The 20,664-nt window shown below is 41.0% G+C and overlaps 1 protein-coding gene and 2 long non-coding RNA genes across 29 annotated transcripts in view; 1 reads left to right on the forward strand and 2 right to left on the reverse strand.

Moving 5' to 3' along the window:
- LOC6493466 (polyglutamine-repeat protein pqn-41) overlaps positions 1-20,664 on the reverse strand; it is a 108,095-nt gene that overhangs the window by 45,881 nt on the left and 41,550 nt on the right. The gene's annotated exons all lie outside the window — the stretch shown is intronic.
- Positions 15,658-16,951, forward strand: LOC123257116. Its single transcript, XR_006507075.1, has 3 exons — positions 15,658-15,812; positions 15,873-16,042; positions 16,796-16,951. It is a non-coding gene; the product is annotated as an uncharacterized LOC123257116 (long non-coding RNA).
- LOC123257117 lies at positions 15,785-17,000 on the reverse strand. Its single transcript, XR_006507076.1, has 2 exons — positions 16,703-17,000; positions 15,785-16,645 (listed from the first exon to the last, which is right to left on the reverse strand). It is a non-coding gene; the product is annotated as an uncharacterized LOC123257117 (long non-coding RNA).

Raw genomic sequence — 20,664 nt, forward strand, 5'->3', positions numbered from 1 at the left:
CCCTGGTTACCCATTTTTGTCGCTTTTTTCCCCTCGAAGAAATGCACTTACCCAGCCGAACAAGCCACCAACTCAACCAGGCCACTTGTTTCCTATCAAATGAATGTACGCAAACTTCGAAAGGACTTGACTTGATGTCGTCCTGTCGCTTTATCACTCGGAGAAATTTGAGAAGTGCTTGCAGATGGTTCTATCTTAAGAGTAGACTAGTCTAGACCTTTTTCTCTCACTGTCGGCCTGTCTATAAATTCAACTCTTGCTAAAATTTACAAACAATTTGGCCCGGCCCTCCGGCTGTTGCTAATTGCAAAAAAGAAAGCAAGATTCCAAATTTGAAAACTGTTGCCAACAACAAGAGTCTGAGCCGTGTGTCTATCGGGGTATGAGTTGGAAAATGCAAACAACTCGGGGCGACATCAGCAGCCTGACAAAAGTCACTTGGGGTTCGGGTCCGGAACCTAATGCAACAGCCATCTGTCTCTGACACCGTCGCTCTGCATTTTTCACGTGGCCCGAGAATTTTGTTGGAGTTTTGTGTGCGCATAATTACGTGGTAAGCTAGAGAGAGAAATATACATATATGGATGTAGTAGCTGTGGATGCAACACAAAAGTGTTGCCAACAGGCAGGCGGCAGTCAACTCATCAGAGTTCCAGCCACATCCTTGTCCCTGTCTCCGTTCATCTGGAGAATACGCATACGTCATGTTGTACGGAGCACAACGCGACTTTGGCTGACTATGCAGAGTTGCTGCCACAGTCCCAGTCTCTGCCACAGTCCCTGCCCGTTTGTGCTGCATATATTTCTTGTAATTAAAATCGCATTGAAGCATGCAGCGGAAAGAGAGAGAGGTGGAATCCAAGCCAGACTCTGCCTTTGAGGCAGCAACAAAAACTTGTTAACGTGTGGGGGTCTTCGTCTCTACTGCCATCTCTTCCAACTGCCAACTGCCAGCTCCCTGTTTCTCTGTTCCTGCCTCGTCCTCACTATGTGTTTGGTGTAATTAAACTAAATTAAGAACTCTCTTGGCATTAAAATGAGATTTACGCTTCAGCGGGATTGAACGGGAGAGTGGCGAGAGCTTAGTGAAATGACATTTTCAAAGCAGATTTAACAAACCCTGCCGCCCCGACTGCTTAATTACTGAAGAGTAGGAGAAAAAAAAAGGAATATGGAAAAAAAAAAAGGAAAATCAAGGCGAATACAAAATTTCCTTATTTTCTGGTGGTGCCAAAGTTTCAGGCAGCCACTCCCTCCCTTCGACAAAAATTAAGTCATTTATTTTGATTGCTTTTTGAACCATTTGTCAGGGACCTGAAAACCGAAACTTTTCCAGGATCACACGCACACCCCGGCATCCCTGATTCCGATTTCAATTAAATAAGCTCACACCTCCAAGTGGCTCCGGGGAAATCATTTCCTCGAGCTTGCTCTGCATTCTTTTTACTCAATTAAAATGCAACAAAACAAATCGTTCTTTCTCTGGAAACTATCAAGTAACTTTGCTGGCCATAAAACTTTCAACTGCGCCTGCGTGTATGCAACAAGAATTTGCATCCCATTTGCATATGCATGAGAGTCACTAACCACAAGAAAAAGTGGCAGAAAGTTTTAAGATTTACGAAAATGTTGAAGGCAACCGCACTGAATACGCACTGAATCCTGTCGAGCGTTGAAACCAAATTGAACGAAAGACGGGCAATTATGCAAACGCGTGTAATTAGTTGCGGAAAAGTGGAGAGTGGAAAGTTGATTGTGCGAATGACTGTGACTGTATTTATCCTTGCGTCCTTTTTCTGTCTCACTGTCTTATTTGCTGTTCAGTCCCCCTCCCCCCACATTCTTTATGTTTTATTGCGTTTTTATGCCTTCATCCGAGGAAACAATCCAGCCATCCAGAGAAGTTGGCGTAAAGCTGCGGCAGGCTGTCAGCACAAATGCGTATTTTATGCTCGCCGCAAAAGGTGGCGCGGAAAAGAAAACTCCGCTCCGCAGTTGCCATTTTCCGCAGCCGGAATTATAACAAATGATGCCAGGCCCAAGCCCAGGCCCTCCCCCTTTAACTCTCACAAAGAACTTCCCCAAAATAATAATAATAAAACGAGAAAAAAAAAGAATAATAATTGTTTAGCACAAATGCGCATTTAATTCGTTGACGCAAATCGAGCAAAAAATGGAAAAAAAAAATAAAGTTAAAAAACGGCAGCAACAGCGGCTGGGAAGTGAAATCCGGAATAAGAAATGGAAATGCGGGCAAACAGAAAAATATTATTTTAATATGGTAAATAAAAGCAGCACTGCGCCGAATAAAATTTATGCATTTCAATTATTAAAAGAATACGCGGCAGAGGAAAAAAATCCAATCATTTTGATGGTCTTTTTGGGCCAACTTTTGCCGGCCCGAACAATTTAACAAAAGGTAAAAATTAATTAAGAGTGAGAGTTGAGGCGGGCAAGGAAAATGCATTAAAAAGCTTGCTTTGATTGCGGCGCCCTGACCTGTAAGGGCCAGAGGCCAAGAGGAGTTAGCTACCGCCGCCGCAGCTGCCGCCAGGATATTGCCGATGCCAAACAAAAGTTTTGACTAGACTGCCAGGCTGCTCCTGCAGGCTGCTCCTACTACTACTTCTACTCCCCAGTGCAAATAACAAACGAAACTCGAACAAAAAATATCCAAAAGTGGAAAGCAAAAACTTTGGCTTGAGTTTTCATTTCATTTGTGTTCGTTGTTGGCTGATTGAATGGCAAAGGCAGCAAAGGACTGCAGAAAAAAAAAACACAAACCACAAAAACACCAAAAATCTAAAAAGAGAAAAAAATAAAGAGTGTTTTTTAAATCAGTATGGCAGGGAGAGAGAGGACACACCATATAAATAGCACTTGCCAGGCTGTTGGCTGGCCCGTCATGTGGCGCCAAAAAATATGCAATAAAATTTATTTTCTCACACTTGGCGAGATCAGGACCAACTCCGTCCTGGCGCAACTGGCGCATATGTTGTGCAACACATTTCCGTTTCCGGCGACGATTTTTCATATTCCCTGGCATTCCCTGGTAAACTTTTCCCCAAAAAACCAAAACCAACAAGGAAAATGGCGCGAAACAAGAAAACAAATCGGTTGGAGACAAAATTCAACCCAAAAGAATATGACAAAGTTTGCACTTTAACAAGAAAATAATCAAATAAATTATCATAAAATGTCTGGCGACAAAAAAAAAAGTGGCAACAACACATACTCAAAGTAATGGCAACAACAATAGCTGGCGTTTTGTTTTGGCCGGAAGTCACGTACTGTCTGCAAAGGGCTCAGAACTTATATGGTGGGTGGTTCTGGTAGCAGAACACTTTATTAACTTGGCTAAAAAGTCGTAAAAACGAAATGTCAGAGAGCAGCGTCCGCTTTAAATTATGGCCAAGTGGCTAAATTATGGCAATGTCGCGTATAAGCGTCTCCAAAAGCCAGGCCAAGACAAATGGCTTGAATGTGTGAATTATAATTGGAAAAGGAAAAGAGTTAAGGGGTAATCTTTGGTAGCCAGTTCTACCTTAAAGACTAGAAGATTTAATGATCAAGGACTTGAACAGAAAGTTGAAAAGCCAGAAACTCGGGCAACTCATTCACATGACAATCATAACTGGCCCCCAGGCTGCCTGGCTGCCAGGCTGCCACCCAGGAACCATTCTTCCAAATCAAAACCAGAGAATCTCCTCCACTCATCATAGAATCCACTTCACACTCGGGCTGAAAGTCAGACAATGTTATCGGCTTGGGGAGGCAAAAAAAAAAGAGAGGCGGCACATGACGTCCATGGCCAGATAAGGGTGACAAAAATATGTATTAAGAGTTGGCTGTGGAGCTGGCTGAGAGACAGCAGTCCACATTTGGCCAGCAAAGAGGTATAAAAGCGAACAAATAACGCCCGACAGCAGGGAAAACAAAAAAACAGAGCCAGAGACTGAGCCTGAGCAGGCCAGCCTGAAAGAAATGAAATGAAATCCTTTCACACACATACCGGACCATACATACAAGAGTCGCCCGTATATCCTCCTCGTGTATATAGACCATATAGTTGTACGCGAATCAGACAAAGGACATGGGCGTATGGGCGTATGAGGGGGGCTACAACAAGTTGACACTTTTATGAGGCACTTAAGTGACACAACATACAAGCCTGAGCCGCCCTCTCTATACGAACCGTGGGCATGGGATTGACATGCAAACAAAAGAGCCCAAGGAGGCCGGAGGAGGTCGGAGGTCAACGCAACAATTGCAATTGTCCAGCACTTTGCTGGCAGAAAAGAAAAAAAAACACCCAACAAGGATCAACCACAATGGTATGAGAGAAGAAGACATTTTCGCAACTAATTTCATGTCCGAAATAATAGAAAGCCAAATAAATAATTGAAACAGCCAACTTCCGCTTGCGTAGGCGGCGTTCCATCAGCTATCCATCAGAGCCGAACTGAGTCCCCAACTGAGTCACCAGCTTTTCATTTTCCCGCCTGTAGTAAATCAGTTGGTTGGCTCCCAGCCAAAAAAAAAACTCAGAGCCAAAGGAATTTATGAAAATTGAAAAAAAGTGTAGCTGGCCGGGAGGGGGAATTGGAATATTTTCCGACACATTTTTTTTATCGTTGGAATTGTCAAAGAGTTTAAGCATTTGGCGCTCGGCAGACAAGATGGAACTCATGCCCACATTATTGACAGCCCATATGGATGGGTTATATATCTAAAATATATATACTAGTCTACAGTATACTATGTACCATATGCACCTTCGCCTGTGGCCCCGAAAATGAAATTCGAGCCGAGCCAAATGATGTGGAAATTGCTTTGTCAATATATCTTCACAATAATTTGTGACTGTCAGCAGTTTAAAAAAAAATATATATATATGTGGTGTATGGTAAGCATCAAAAGGGTGAAAAAAAAACTCTATTTCAAATTAAATATGTCAAGGAAATGTGAGCCAGGAAAAAAGGCATTAGGATGATGCCGATAAAGGAAAAATAACAATTTTAAATCCTCACTAAACTCCATCCAATAATAAATTACTTTCGAGAGCAAAACGAATTATTCCCCTGCTGACAAAACAATTTATAAAATCATTGTGCGAAACACAAAACGAAAAAACAGCAATTTTATAATTAAATGATGCAAAAATAAAATTTATTCGACAATAAATTGATGTTAACATCAAATGCAATTTGACAAGAAATTTAATTTTTAATTCAGCTTGTTGTAAATTTTGTTTTAAAATCTGAATCCATGTATCGATTGGCAAAGCAATTTCCAAATAAATTTCATTTAATGCTAACTCAATTGCAATTTCTAGCTACGACAGGGCAATTAAGGCCAATAATAAGATCATAATTTGTTTGGTTTTCGACCAAAGAGTGCCAAAGGGTTCTGAGTTTTGGCTCTAACCGCCTTCTGACAGCTCTCCCCCAGGATGGCTCAGCAGCAGATGCAAAAATCCAAATAAAATAAATCAGAGCTCACTAGACAATAATTTTTATGCCAAAAAAATGTTTGCTTTTTCTGCTTGTCTGTGCGAAAAATTAATTAAAATATTGCATATTAAAGGGACGGATTTAAGGGATTTAAAGAAGGGCTTCAGAATCTTTTATATTTTAATTAATTGAAAAGTAAAGGTAATGCAATCCCTTATTGCTTTCCGTCACATCATCTTTTGTGCACTTTAATGACCTTTAATTATAAAATTGAACAAAAAATAAATATATTTAGAAAACAAACACTGTTTCGTGATGAAACCAAATAAGTTTGAATTAGTATTAATTACTTTATTATAACAAAGCATAGATTTTTTTTCATAGACGCCCAACCACCATTCTAATAGAGACGTACAGAAATTCAGCGTTAAATTTGTAAATTGTTTGTATTGGCCCATTAGCCGGCACAAATTTTGTGTGTAGCCAGGCCAACAACTACAACAACAATTGACTTGGCTTATTAGCGTTGGCCTGGTCCCCCCCCCCCCCCCCCTCCCCACTCCCCCTCTGTGTTGCCAAACAACCAAGGCAGCAACTGCCTTGGGGCTGCCTTGGTGTTAAAACTAAACTGGAAAATTGCTGGCTCGCGTGTCGGTTTGGTATTTTGTTCACCTCCCCCCACTTCTCAGTAATTTTCTGCCGCCTCGTCTTGGCTGAGTTTTAGTTTTTCCGCCTCGCGTTTAATCAATAACTTTCATTCGGGGACCCTTTCCGAAAAAGGGACTAGCAGGCAGGCTGCCGTTCACAAAGGACCTCGCCCCGGCTAGATGGTTTCTGGCCCCGAGGATAAGCTAAGCGAGCGATAAGCATTTAATAGAGCTCTTTTTCTTTTTCCCTCCGGGCCGCCGTTGCAAATTATGCTAAAGTGGATTTCGAAACATGGCCAAGGGCCCACCGAAAATTTCCTTCCGCCGGGCCGAAACAAGTGAAAAACTTTTACCCATTTTTCCGCCAGCCTTCGGGGGAAAATGTAAGCCAATCTGTCAATTAATTAGTGCCGAAGGCGCTCAGACGGCCGGTAATAAATGTTGGCGTAATTTGTCGCCCGGCAAATGGCAGCTTCTTGTTTATATTTTAAGCCACAATCACAATCGATGGGGGAAACTGAAACTGAACTGCAACTGAATCGCATCTATCAGTCTAATGAGCTTTGCCAAAAATCACCGCCAAGGTCATGGCGTCTTGGCCGAAAAGCCATTTCAGAACTGATCGATTGGCATTGGGGCTTTGGGAAGGAATAAAAATAAATCCCACAGTGCTTTAAATAGAGGCACAAATCCAATTGGAATTAAATTGTGCATGAAATTAGTTGTGGGAGTAGAATTATTTCGAAAAATAAAAACAAAACACTTATTGAATGCAAATAAATGAATTCCCTTGTTTGCATAACAAAATAGGCAATCAAAATGCCATAATGAATATTTGAAATTAAGGAATACTTGATGGAGTTGGGAGTTAGCAGAGTAGGAGAAATGGAACTATTCATCAAAAAGTAATCAGTTCCTTATCGATAATTGCTTGTACAATAGCACCCCTATCTTAATGTCCAATCCACAAAATAAAAGCAACCCTCACACCAAATCCTATTCCCAAAAACCCCAAATGGAATGGAGTACAGAGTATTTTTTTTACACTGGGAGGTCCGGGAGTCCGAGAGTAAAACTGCAATAACAACTAACCGTAATAATAACAACAGTATTTGTGCAATAAACATAAAAAACCATTTAATCTTCGATATATACGATTGCAACGAGCAACAACAACCACAGGCACAACAACAGACAAGACACACAATCAACAATTTTTGAGCGAGTAAATATTTTGGTTAAGTATACGCCATGTGTGTTTGCCTGCATTCGCATTCCCATTCGGATAGCTCCTCTTTCTCCTCTCCTCTCTACCTCTGATTTTCCACGAATTTTCCACGCTTTTCCTTAATATCGTTGACTGTCTGTGTGTGTGTCGATAGCGATTGCACGTTTTGTTTGACATTCAATAGTTTTCATTTCTGTGGCAAAATAAAAATCGACCAGCAGGCGAACAATTTTCATTTATATTTCCCACTTCCCTTGCACTTCCCAGTTGCCACCAAAAAAAGAGAATCCTCTTCCTCTGATGCTCATTTGAAATTATTTTTATGTGTTGCCTTCTGGTTTTGTTGTGCGTTTCTTTTTTGTTTGCTGGTTTTCAGCTTTCTGTGGGTATTTTTATTGCATTTCATTTTTATGTAGTTACAATGACAATTTTTCTTTCTGCTTCGAGGGTTTTCAAAAGAGCCAAAAGATAACCACCAGCGGAGTGCAGGGCAGGGCAGGGCATTCGAGTACACTTTTATGCTGCAATTTATGCAACATGATGGGGGGATACGATCGTCGTCATTATAATCATCGTCATCATCGCATTCATCTGTTTTCCATGCATCGCTTTTTCATATCCATACATATACTTGTAATTTGCATTATTTTTTATTACAAAGCGGGTGGATGGGGGATGACTCTATCGAGACCAGATTCCTACGTGTCAAATGATTTCCATCCCAAAACTCCAACCCGGAGGGCATTAAATATTCATTCACATTCTGGCACAGCCCACTCTGGCACTTGAAATCGCTGCAACTTGGAACTTGGAATGAGAAATAAAACTTTTTGCGGCTGGCTGTCTTCTGTGCGTAGTTCGGGAAATGCTGCTTAAAAAGTTACAACTTGTACGACGTTCTAATCTCTGTTAAAAAACTGCCAAAACATGTCACATGTACGCCCCTCCTGGCTCCGAAATTTCAATCTCCCTGCGGAGTCTCTGGGCTTTTGAGTTATTTGCTTTGCGAATAATTTACACAGAACAAACTTTAGACTTTAGACTTAAGAGAAGAAAATGAATAAAAAAATAAAAGGCACTGAAAGTCGGTATCTTGACCGAAACCGCAAAGGGGCCTTGAGCTCCCTGCCCCCGTGAGAAAAAAGGAAAAGGGGCGTGCCGCTGCCGCCGCTCCAAAAGGTAAGAAAAGTTTCAGCACAAAATAATCCGCAGAGATTTTGATCTTATTAAGCTTAAAAAAAACTGTCCATCTCTGTCTGAGTGTGGTGCCATCTCTTTTTTGGGCCCTTCCTGGCCAGCTTGTTTATCTTTTTCGGAATATCTTGGAGCATCTGTTTCAGGGGTCTTGACTTCTCTTACTTTTGATGCAGGTAACGAAATATTAAGCTCGAAAATTGCCAAAGCATTAAAAAGTTGTCCGATACTCCCTCTCTTTCTCTCACCCATATACCCATCTCATTTTAATGCTGGCTAGGAGACCTTTCATCTTAGCTGTAGGCATTAATTCAATTTTCTGGGATTTGGCCAGTGGAGCACCTGTTTTGTTGCTGTTTCTTGCCTCTTTTGCAAGATTTATGACCAAAATCCCAACAGAAACTTTCCTTCGAAGGCGTGAAGTATTGTTTTTCTCGTGTTTTTTTTTTTATTTTTTTGGGGCACTAATTAAAGTTACCATCCATCCACTCATGAGGTAACTTCGCTGTGGCGCAATTTTATGAGGTTCTTCAAGTCGGAACTTACCTGTAATGAAAAAGTTGCAAAGAAGAGAAGAGGGAATAAGTAATTAGCTAAGAATTCTTGGTCTAAGGTTATGGGAAAAATATACTTTATAGGGGTAGTATACTATAGCTTAAATTCGGAGTCAAAAATGGCCTCAAAAAGTCTTCATAATCCATTCAGAAATATGCATTCTCTTGTATGAACATTAAACATTGTAGTACTTCTATAGACAGCTCCATTCATTTGCATACTTTTAGCTAGCTTTTTGTCCTTTTTGTTACCTGCTCTTAGCCCGGCCATCAATATAATCAACGCCCAGAAAGCCGCCCAGAAAGACTTGCCCTAGATGGGCATCAATCTCGCTTTGTCAGCGCCCAGTCAAGTTGCCTCCTCCTCATTGTTGTAGCTGCCACAAAGGCAACAGCAACAGCAACAGCAACAAAAATTGAAACTAAAAAACAAGTACAAAAAAGACAAACAGTCTCCTTGATGACGTAGCCGGCGGAGACTGCACTGGTACTGCACTCCACACCCACAACCTGAAAACCAGTTCGCCTTCATTCCAGGGCACAAAACAGGATTGTGTCTCAGCCGGCCTGGTTCGGCCCGGCCTGGTCTGGCTTGGCTTTGTTTTGCTTCTGCCTTAAGGCTAAATTCATTGTCAAAGTCGCAGCATAAAAAAAATAAAAGGAACAACAAAGTTTGTCAAAAGACAAAAGAGTTGAAAACTTTTGGGGGTTTCTGAATAGTTTATAAGGTATAGAAGGAGTTCAAGGATATAGGGATTCAGGGAACACTTTACTAACATTTTTAAACATAAACTAAATAGTTTAACTTTAATTTAAACAATTTTCTCTTACATCTTATTCAATAAAAAAAAGAAAATAAGCGGGAGAATGCTGAGTATCCCCAAGTTCGTTGCCCTAAACTCAGACTCTTTGGTCCTCCCTCGAAGGAGACACGCCCAGGAGACACCAGTCAAGAGATTGCATTTGTCTTCCACCGCCGGATTACCCCCTTTTCCGTGCTTTTTTTTTTGGGCTCCCTGGGCTGAGAGTGACTGAATGACTCTTTGGTGGGTTGCCTCAGAGTTTGCCTTTTAGTCAGCTTGATGGATGATTTCGAATTAGCGATGCGGCGAGCATAAAACCAGCACTGGAGATTCATCGATTTCGGGGCTTGTTAGGGAGCATCCACCCACAAAAAAAACACAGAGGGAGAGAAAAAAAGTGAAAGAAATGCCAGCACATAAGTTCTCCGACATCGGGGAGTGGATCTGATCCATTTGTCCCCCTTCCCCCTTGCTAATGATGTGAGCTTGTCAGTTCATTGGAGCTGGAAGCTGGACATGAGTGGGTTACATGATTGAGGGATTTTCTTGCTCGAAGTGCTTCTGCAAGGTGGACAGGAATTTGTAGGGCTTTAGGAGATTAAAGACATGTCTTCTAATCACTTTTCTTGAAATAAATATAATCTCTGGTGAAGATTTCTTTCTCTCAGTGCATGGCCTGGTCCCTTTGCGTCCATCTGTCATTACAAATCTGTTTCAATTTCGACATAAATGTGCGCATCCATCCTTGGTTTATTTATTTCAAGAGTTCTTTTTGGCTTTAATATGGCCCATCAGGTGCCAAAAGCGAGGCGCAACAAATTGCAATTAGCCATGTGCAATATTTGATGACGGCTCTTGACGGCTGTTGGGCGACACGACCAAAAAGATACAAACCCAAGAGATACTTTCGAGAGTATCCATTAGCTGATTCACGTTCTAGTTTTCTTTGTGGCTTATCTGCTGGCACTCCCCGGGGGGGGCCCCAAAAATATTCTACGATCTATCTATCGCTGGCGGTATCTGCGTGCCACTTGGGCGACCCAGGTAGCCATACATATTCCCATTGTTGCCACACGCGGCCGTCGCTTGTATCTATTGGATTTCTCTCTCTCTATTTTTTTTTTGTATTTCATAACTGCGCATCAAGTGTGGCTTCCTGTGTGCTGGCCCCGCTTCCTGCCGCCGCCCCGGCGCACTTCTTGCCTCATGGCCCAAGCAACAATGCGTAAATTTTTATTAGCCCAGAGTCTCGCAGCCGAAATCCCTGGCCATCGTAAACGCTGTCTGCTGTGTGTCCGCCTCAAATGATGGCATCATTAGACAATTTAGGCTCTCCGCGTGCCAAGTGCCGCCGCCGTTGCCGCCGCTGCCAGTCTGTATCTGTATCTGTGAGTATGAGTATCTGTAAGTACGAGTATCTGTGAGTACCAGTGCCCATGTGAGTGCTCGTTCGGCGTTGGCTTTTGCGTTGATTGAATAAATTATTGCCACTCGCGCGTGCATTCACAAAAAAAAAAAAAAAAACATGAGCAGGAAAATAATCATAAAAAAAAAATAAATAAATAAGAAAAAATCGTTGTCACTTTGCCTTTTATATCCCGTCTCTGTGCTATCTCTTTCTCACACTCTCACTCTCCCTGTCTCTCTCTAGTTAGAGGTGTAGTGTGCCACCGGAAATGGCAAATTATGCGCGCATCGTCGCCATATTTGTGATGCAATAGTATTCGGTTGAGGTGTTTGCAGAGAGCCAGAGGGGACTTTGAGCAGCACCTTGCTTGGATATATAATAAAATATATAGAGGAAGGTATTAAGAGAGCTAATAGGGGTTTATTTATGTGAGATAAGCAAGGAGGTGGAAGATAAAACCAAATAAAAGTTATAATTTCATCTGTAGAGCCTTCAAACTACCAGGATTTATTACTACTCTCTACAGAGATACTCTACCAGATAGATCTATCTAGTAGTAGTAGCACCTTGCTTGGATATATAATAAAATATATAGAGGAAGGAGATAAGCAAGGAGGTGGATTTATAGACAGATTCGCAAAAAACAAACTCCAAATGCAAGTTATAATTTATTAAAGTCTGAAAATGAAACAAATACCATCTCTAGGGCCTTCAGACTAGTATATACTTTAAAAGATAGATCTATCTAGTATCTAGTGTATCTATCAGATAGATCTAACTAGTATCTTCGTCGGATAAACAAGGAGATGGCAACTAACTTCAAATAAGAGTTATAATTTCATCTCTAGAGCCTTAAAACTGCCTTGATACACCTATCAGATCACCTATATAGTCACCTAGTGATACTACCTATCAGATAGATCTATCTATTGTCTAGTCTATCTAACAGATAGATCTGTCTAGTATCTAGTATCATATCTACAACTGAACTGCCTCTCGTTTCGCCCTAGGAGTGAGCGTCACAATCCTTTCCATAAATTAAAATTGGTCATGTAACTGAGGCACAGACAGGCCCAGTTAGCAACTGCGCCAACTGAGCCAACTGCGCCAACCACTTTCACTGTCACTAGCCGAGTTTAGAGTTTAATGCACTCCACTCTCCTGGCTCCGCCTGGCAATTCGCTTTTCAGCCTACTGGCTAGCTAGTAGCTACTGACTGGCACTTTTCCACTGGTTATTCCGGTTCTTCTAATGCGGCGGCAGCGGCGAGAGCCGAAAAGGAAGACTGCCTTTCGAGAGGCATTGGCTGGCAGTGTCATAATCAGACCAGACGCTGCTGGAGAGCTGGCCGCAGCAGCTCGAGTGGATGACTGACTTCAACAGCCTCGACGGCTCAAGGACAGAGCGCGTGAAGCGTGCAAAAAAAAATACCTCAAAGTCTGAACTCACTGAGAATACTTGACGTTCTCCGCGTTCTCTTTTAAATTACTTAAACAAAAAAAAGGAAACAAAAAATAAAAACATAAATAAAAACTTGATTAATTATTCTTGGCAAGCCTCGTGTGTTTCCTCTTTTTGTTGATTGAATTGTTAAAAAATTGGTTGGCTTTTTTGGGGAAATAGTTTATAAATCAAAGCCATCAGAACGATTGTAACGCAATCTGTTCAAGACAGAATTATTTTTGAGGCCTAATTGCTGTTTTTGTGGTTTCTTTTCAGGCCTAATGACGGTGCTCGATGACGGCAGGTGCCCTGAGACCTGAGATCTGAGACCTGAGACCTGAGACCTTCCCGAAGTTGTACTTTTAATTAACCTAATGAACTGACAAGCTTTGCGAACAGATTTTTAAACTTTGGGGGTAACCATGGCAAATGGCTTAAATGGCTTAGCTGGACGAGGTATATAAATAGCAGTGGAGAGAGATGATGGTTCAGTGGCCAGGGCTTAGCCGAATCATTATTGATTTATTATGTTCATGAGCTTGGCTCGCAAGTTAATTAATTTTCGGGAGAAGTCGCAGTCGCAGCCGCAGCCATCTTGGACCTATCCGTATATGTATCTCTGAAACTTCTCATCCGATGAATCTGACACCTTCAGCTCCAGCAGCAGCTCAGCATGCAGCTTCTCTCAATAAACTGGGGGGATTTGCATTTGGAATGACACGGCAAGTTGGCAAGTTCCAAGGCAGGCCAAGTGTGCAAACAGCAAAAGTTTATTTGCCGAGACGAGTTCTCCGTCTTCAGTCACAAAATTTATTACGACATAGTTCAAAAAGGAACTAGGTACTCGACACTTGGTACACTCGGCACAAGTTTTATGATCCGCCATGTGCATCTTATATTAGATTTGACAGCTAATAACTAGTGCCTTTAATAAACACTCTTACTAAATATATGTATATACCCCCATTTAATGGCTCCTCTTCCGCCCCCCCAGCTGTCATCGCGTCATCACATTTTTTGTCAAGAATTTAAATTAATTTACTTTCGTATGAAAACCGCAAAAACAAGGAAAATTGACACATTCTGTGGGTATTTTTTTCGGTCTTTTTATTCTCAGACCGCCTCTGACATTTAATAAATTTCCATGAAAAGTTGTCACAACCCGACACCTCCTCCGCCCACAGCCCAGCCTATCCGAAATCTGGTCAACCGGGCCACAACTTTTTGGGGCTCCACTCCCATGGATGGCCGATGGCCGATGGGTTTTCCTTTTTGCGGATGTCCAAGCCAAGTCTTTAATTAATATTTTATTCATGGCAGAGAGATCCAGGCCATGCCATGCCAGGCCAGGCCAGGCGGCACTGCAACAACGTAATTAACAACAATTTTCGGGGCATTTAAAAAAATGGGGCGAAGTGTGGGGCTGGGGCCTGAAATGGAGATGAGCTGGCACATATGAGGCATAAAAAGTGAGGTGCCTTCGGGCAATCAGCGCTTGGGGGATAATTCCCCTGCCATGCAAACAAAAGAAAATTGAATTCTTATTAAAGAGCATTAAGCTGTCAGCTGGAAACTGGCAACTGCAAGTATCTCAAAGATACTTAAAATCATTTCTATATTTTAAAGTATAGCTTTTTAGCTTTGTCATCATGCCACTAACGCCGCCGCACCTTGCCTCCAATAGAATTCCTTTCACAAACGGTGATTGGCAGGCAAACTAATAGATACGCCGGCATACATAAAACTTTTGCTCGCTTTGACAGTTACATGTATCCAACAGATAACAAACACCATGCCACCATGCCACCAAACAACAAAAGGACTAATTCGGCGTGCGGCAAACTTTTTTGATTGAAGCCTCCCAGCCTCCCAGCCGACGCACTCAAAGTCAAAGTTCGAACTTTTGTTGTGCGAGTGTGGTTGCGACAGATGCCGCCATTTAATTTTGATATAAAAAGGGGTTTACCCCCTCCAGGCCAAACCGAAATTGGTTTAGGCAGCAGCTTTCTGGCGGCTTATCTTATCACCAGCCTAATTGTCATTGGCTGGAAGGGCTGGCACTGCCAACCGCAGTTGCCTCATGTGTCCTTTTATACGAATCCTGTTGGGATATATCTAAATGAGGCGCCCCCAACTCCACAAGAGAGACATGTGACGAGCATTTAATGAACCTTTAGAGCTCCACACCTGATAGCTGTGACAGGACTTTGTTAGTTTTTGGGAAAAACTGCGTTAATTGCGAAAACAAAAAGGATTTCTAAGGACATTTGTTGTGTAACAGTTGGTGGAAACGGCAGGCCATTGTCAGATAGCCAGGCTATAATTTAATATTTAAATTCCCCAATTGTTTCACCTTCGCAGCGATGGCCCCACTTAATAAATCAATTGAACTTGTCACCAACATATTCGGGCTTTGTTCAGGTGAGTTATAAGTATTTAATTTGGAATAAATTCCAGTGATTTATTCAACCAACCAGCACCACCCACTGCGATCCAAACATTATTTATAACTGCCAGAGTCTATAAAAATAAAACACATTCTCCTTATCTGCCTCAGCAAGTATCTCTGACTTGTTTCTGCTTCATTTTATCAGCAATTTCATTTGATTTGCTGGCTCCAGCTCCATTTCCACAAAATGTATTTAATTAAAATACAATTTGCATATTTCTTCGCAGTTTCCAATGCTAAGCTTGTGCGAAGAAGCCACCAGCTCGAAATAATTTTTAAACCAAAAAATTATTACCCAAATATACAATTTCCAGGAATATTTTATGATCATGGTGGGTGGAAATGGCGCTTTTCGAGTCAAAATTTATGCAAATTACAAGGAATTATGTAATACAAAGATGGTATAATTAAATTCTTTGCTCATTTTTTTAGGTTGCATCGCAAATTATGTCAATTTTGTCTAGAAATTGTGTTGGAAATGGAAGTGGAACTGAAGCAAGTTGCTGTGATGAGTAATTATTTGTCTCGCTCATTCATACAGGCTACCTGGGGGAGCTGTCGCATATTGTACGGTTAGAATCAAGAAAAGAAAGAGAAAGAGAGTATGCCTCACATTTATATTTATTTTATTTGGTAAGACTTTTGGAATAAATGATAAAATAAAAGCCATTTAAAATGAATATTTGTTTAAAGATTAAATAAGTTTTATCTCCTTTGCTGCTCCTGCGGATCCTGCTCCTCTGCATAGTTTAAATATTGATTTTTAATTATTTTAAGCAGCACCAATGCCAATACCGCAAAGTATGCACTGCTCCCAGGCTGTGGCTCATAAATACCCACCTATAAGTATATATAGTTAGTAGGTATGTATAGTTATATATATACAGATGTGTACAGCATCACCCATGGCGCTCCTGAGGGGCCACACACAGAGCAAAGGACTCAACTCGACTCGACTCTGCAAGCCGCCGCCTCACACCTTTAATGGCGGCCTTCCCCCGAGGGTTGCTCCGGGAATAGCCGGGATTGTGGGTGGTCCAGGGGGTCTCTACTCTATAAGGGGGCGTGGCTACCGGGTGGGTATAGTATGGTATGGTGTGGTATGTGCGTGGGTTTTGTTTCTAGCTAGCGGCCTGTGCTTCTGCTCTCTCGAGCCTCTTAAATGTCACAATGGTGATGCCGAGTTGCTTGGGGTTTGGCTCTTGGGGTGGTCACCCCATCACTCCCACCACCCCATGAAACCCCACCACCCTCCTGCCATTTATTCATTTTTTTCCGCTTTCTGTTTTTGTTGTGCAGTTAGGGTAGCGAGAGGTACAAAATATAATATGTATGAGTTTCTTTTGCTGCTGTTGTTCCTCCTTGGCCATTATTTTGCACTTGCCGGGAAGGGAGCCCGCCCTCAGGTCCTGGGCCCTGGGGCTTGAGCCCTCATGACGACCCTGACCCCAAGTCCACTGTTAGACCTATGTAGTGCCAGGTTTTCTGGTTCATTATGATGAGTTTTTTGGTGACTTACGAACCTTTAGTTTCAAGAAATCTCTTTGAGTTAGTCCTAGAAGTCCTCTTTTTTTAATATTTTTATATACCTTATTTTATCTACTATTTTCTCTCAGTGCTCTTTCATTTCGTCGCATATGTTTGAAGGGAAAACGTACTAGGAATTTGATTTGTTTCAAGCGGCGAGTAGAAAAGAAGCGCAGACCAGACCAGGCTACACAATTACAAAATGTTTTAGGTTTTTGGGGCCATTTCTAGCATGTGAGCGCGATGTTGCCGAACTTCACGGGTGAACCGATTTCAGTGGCCAATCCGCCAGTTTCCAACACCATCAATCGATGCGATGCCACGCCGAGTGGCACACACAAACTGGTAACAGATGCTGCACACGTGTGTCCCGGGTGCGGTTCGCTGTGTAATTGGATGATGTTCAAAGGACAGAATGGGTAGAGGGGCGGAGGACAGGCACGGAACCATACCAGACCAGACCGATGGGCTGGCCGGGGCTAAAAACAAATAAATAGTCAAGCGGCAACGGCCATTTCAACGTCGTTCAGCCGCTCCGACTCGACTCTGTGAGTGAAATACAAATAACATTTAATAAGAAAAGGAAATTGTCTATTTTGGCAGGCAGGAAACAGAAGCCTGGACTTCATCTATCCTTCACAATCAAAGGGAATTAGCAGAGGAAAAAAAGGAGCAAAGGATAAGGAATTGGTTTTCCATTTAGAAGTGTTTGAAATAAGATTTTCCCTCGACTGTGAGTGTCTGTGTTAATGAAATGGCAGGAAATAGATTGGAGATCCCTTATCGAAAGGAGAAAAAAAAAAATAGAGCACATTAACCCTTTTGAACTGGCACATTGACACCCTTAACCCCCCCGTTGAATTTCATTATAATGCGCCTGTTAATTGCCATTTAATATGCGTACATATGTAAAGTTATTTTTTTAATCATTTTTTATTTTTATTAATTGAAATTGATGTCAAAATCGTGCTGGAGTTGAAGGCCGCCTTCGGATGGGTTGGCAAAATAAATAAAAAAAATGCAACATCATACAAACAAATTAAAACTAAATAAATAAAGTAAGCAAAAAATTAAGAGGCTATAAAAATGGCAAGAAGTTAAGTGATAAAAAATGCATAAATATTAAAGCTTTAGGAGTTGTTTAATTCAGGAACTAAGCACTCCTCTTCATTTTAATACTCTTTCAGGTCTGGGTCATTGCAATTGCATTTAAGAATAATTAATAAAAAAAGAAGAAAAACCTTTAAAGGAGGAGCTGGAGTGCATCAGGGTCATCTGTAAAGGTCAGAAGTTGCCTGGCCGGCCAGGTTGATGATGTCAGCAACTCGTTTATGGTCAAGACAATCGAAACAATGGCGCCAGACCCGTCGTCTACCCTTATAGTATCTACAAGATACTACTTACTATACTATATATATACTTTTATTAAAACCCGGAGCGCATCTTCCATTTATCTTTTGGCACTTGCAACCCGACTTGTTCACCTTGTTGCTAGTTATGCTAATTGGCAACAGTTAAGGCAACACTGAGCACACTTTTCCACCTCAAAACGGTTCGAAACTAGTAGCAAAATATATGCACTTTTCAGATTTTCAGTAAAGCAATAAATTAAATTCATCGAAAAGGCGAAAACCTCGAAGCACTCGAGGCATTAAAAAATATATATATAAGTAATAAAAAAAAATAAACAAAAATAAACAGAAATTACATTCCCCGTTGAGGCGATTTGCGCGCGTTTTTAAACGCTCTTCAAACGCGAGAATTTATGGCGAAAAATCGTGTAAAAATGCAAAAGATACATTGTTTTGAAAGCCCATTACCTGACCCGGAGTGGAGCTTCCATAAATTATGCATAGCTATCCATTACACATTTAAGATATTTACAATTCTACTCATTTTTAATTAATGCATCGTTCTAAAAATAGTTAGAGACAGCATGTCGTTGGAGATTTCCGGTTCTCTAAGACTCAAGAGTGCCGGTGAATCAGTAGAATTGAAAAGATTTGATAAAAAAAATGACAATCAACACGGTTGGAGTATTAAATCATACAATTAAGCACAATGATTGTAGTTTTTTGGCTGCGAATCAATTATGGAACTCCACCAAACCCATTTCGGGCAGGTTGAGGTCTATATCGGCATAAAATAAACTTGTAATTCAGCCGTAGTATAGCAGCAGTAGTATAAATCACTATTAAAAAGTTGTTTACCCACTTTTTATTTGGCGACCAACCCTAAAAAAATATTTAAACCCTGGTCAATGCTATCAAGTGTGTGGAAACAGAGTGCAAAGAGGTACAGTGCGTTTGGTGATTGTAAGTTATCAAAAATATAGATTTAATTTGAAATTATTAGAATTATTCCAATGCCTTAACAGAGGGTATTGGAATTTTAGCAAAAAGTTTGCAAAGCTGTGAAGCTGAAGGATCATCTCCAGAGCCTCAGGATCATCTCCTCTATATAATAATGTCCGTTTGTCCGCTTATTTGTTTCTAAGCCAACTAGTCTCTTGGTTTTAAAGCTATAGACTTGAAACTTTCCACATATGTAAGCTGCTCTCCTTTGTTCAAAGTATTCATATAAACTACAACGGAATCGGTGGACTATATCCTATAGCTGCTATATAACAGATTAATGGAAAATGTCATAACTCTGATGGTTTTTATGCTTTTTAGCATTTTTTAGTTGGTCATGTGGTCAGTTCAGTACAAGTCATAAGGATCATCCGACTATAATAACCTAACCTAGTCCTATAGCTGAACTATAATATCCGATATATATTTTACTAATATTTTAAAAAAACAGAAACTATTAGGTTTTAACTTTTTAACCTCCTTTTTTGTAGCTTAAAAGTGAATAATAATTTTATTATAGGTACTATTATTATATTCTATATATAGACCATACAGTCATGAAACGCACCGTTTTTGTGTTGACTTTGTCACATTTTTTGCTTTGTTTTTGTTTGCTCAATAGCAAAATATATTTTTCTCTATTTTTTTCTCAAAAAAAGCTTGGAAACAAAATTATATATGCACGAGCGACATGCCTACAATAAAATCCCGTTTATGACATGCAAATAAAATGTAGATTTAGTGGCCCACCGTTGACCACCGAAAAATAGAAAGAAAAAAATCACAAGAAAACTGACAAATAAGTCAGTTTAAATGTATCTACATCTTTATAAAATGTATCTGACGAATTAAGAGAACCGAAGAGCATGAGATGGAGATAAATAAATAAAAACAAAAGCCGGCTGGGCCCGGCTGCCATAAATATAAAAAAAAAAACAAAACAAAACCAGAGATCGACTCGAAGCGACAATAAAAATTTGTCGACTGTGGCAGCGGCGATCGAGCACGTGGGGGCGTAGCAAATAGCTTGGGGAAAGAGATGGGGCGCCCCCCAGAGAAAGAGATGGGACGAGTACTACTCAGTACTCAGTAATCAGTAAAAGTGTAACAAAAAAGCAGAACTGATGCAGGCAGTCTGCCGCTAATGAATGAAAACGAATGCCAATTGAATGGAGCCGAGAAATGGAGTGAAAACAATTGAAAGGCCATTGAGCGATTTCACGGCAGAATGCAAAAAAGCGAGTCAAAATGTGAAACTAATTAATTTCAAAAGGCAATAAGGTGGGGTTCTGTTAACTATTTAAGAGTTAAGGAGGTATTAGTAGTGATGGAAGGGGTGGAAGTTATAGAAAGGGAGGTACAACCATCTATAGCTCCTAACTCCTAGCTAGGGTCAGCTAGGGTGCTCCTTTGTAGCTCTTAGATCACCAAGGATGCTCCTCTCTAGCTTCTAGTTCACCTAGGATGCTCCTTTCTAGCTCCTAACTCACCTAGGGTGCTCCTTTCTAGCTCCTAGGTCACCTAGGGTGCTCCTCTATAGCTCCTAGCTCACCTAGGTGCCTCCTCTCTGGCTTCTAGTTCACCTAAGTGCCTCCTCCCTAGCT

Source organism: Drosophila ananassae, chromosome 2R, assembly GCF_017639315.1.
Source record: "Drosophila ananassae strain 14024-0371.13 chromosome 2R, ASM1763931v2, whole genome shotgun sequence".
Lineage (NCBI taxonomy): Eukaryota > Metazoa > Arthropoda > Insecta > Diptera > Drosophilidae > Drosophila > Drosophila ananassae.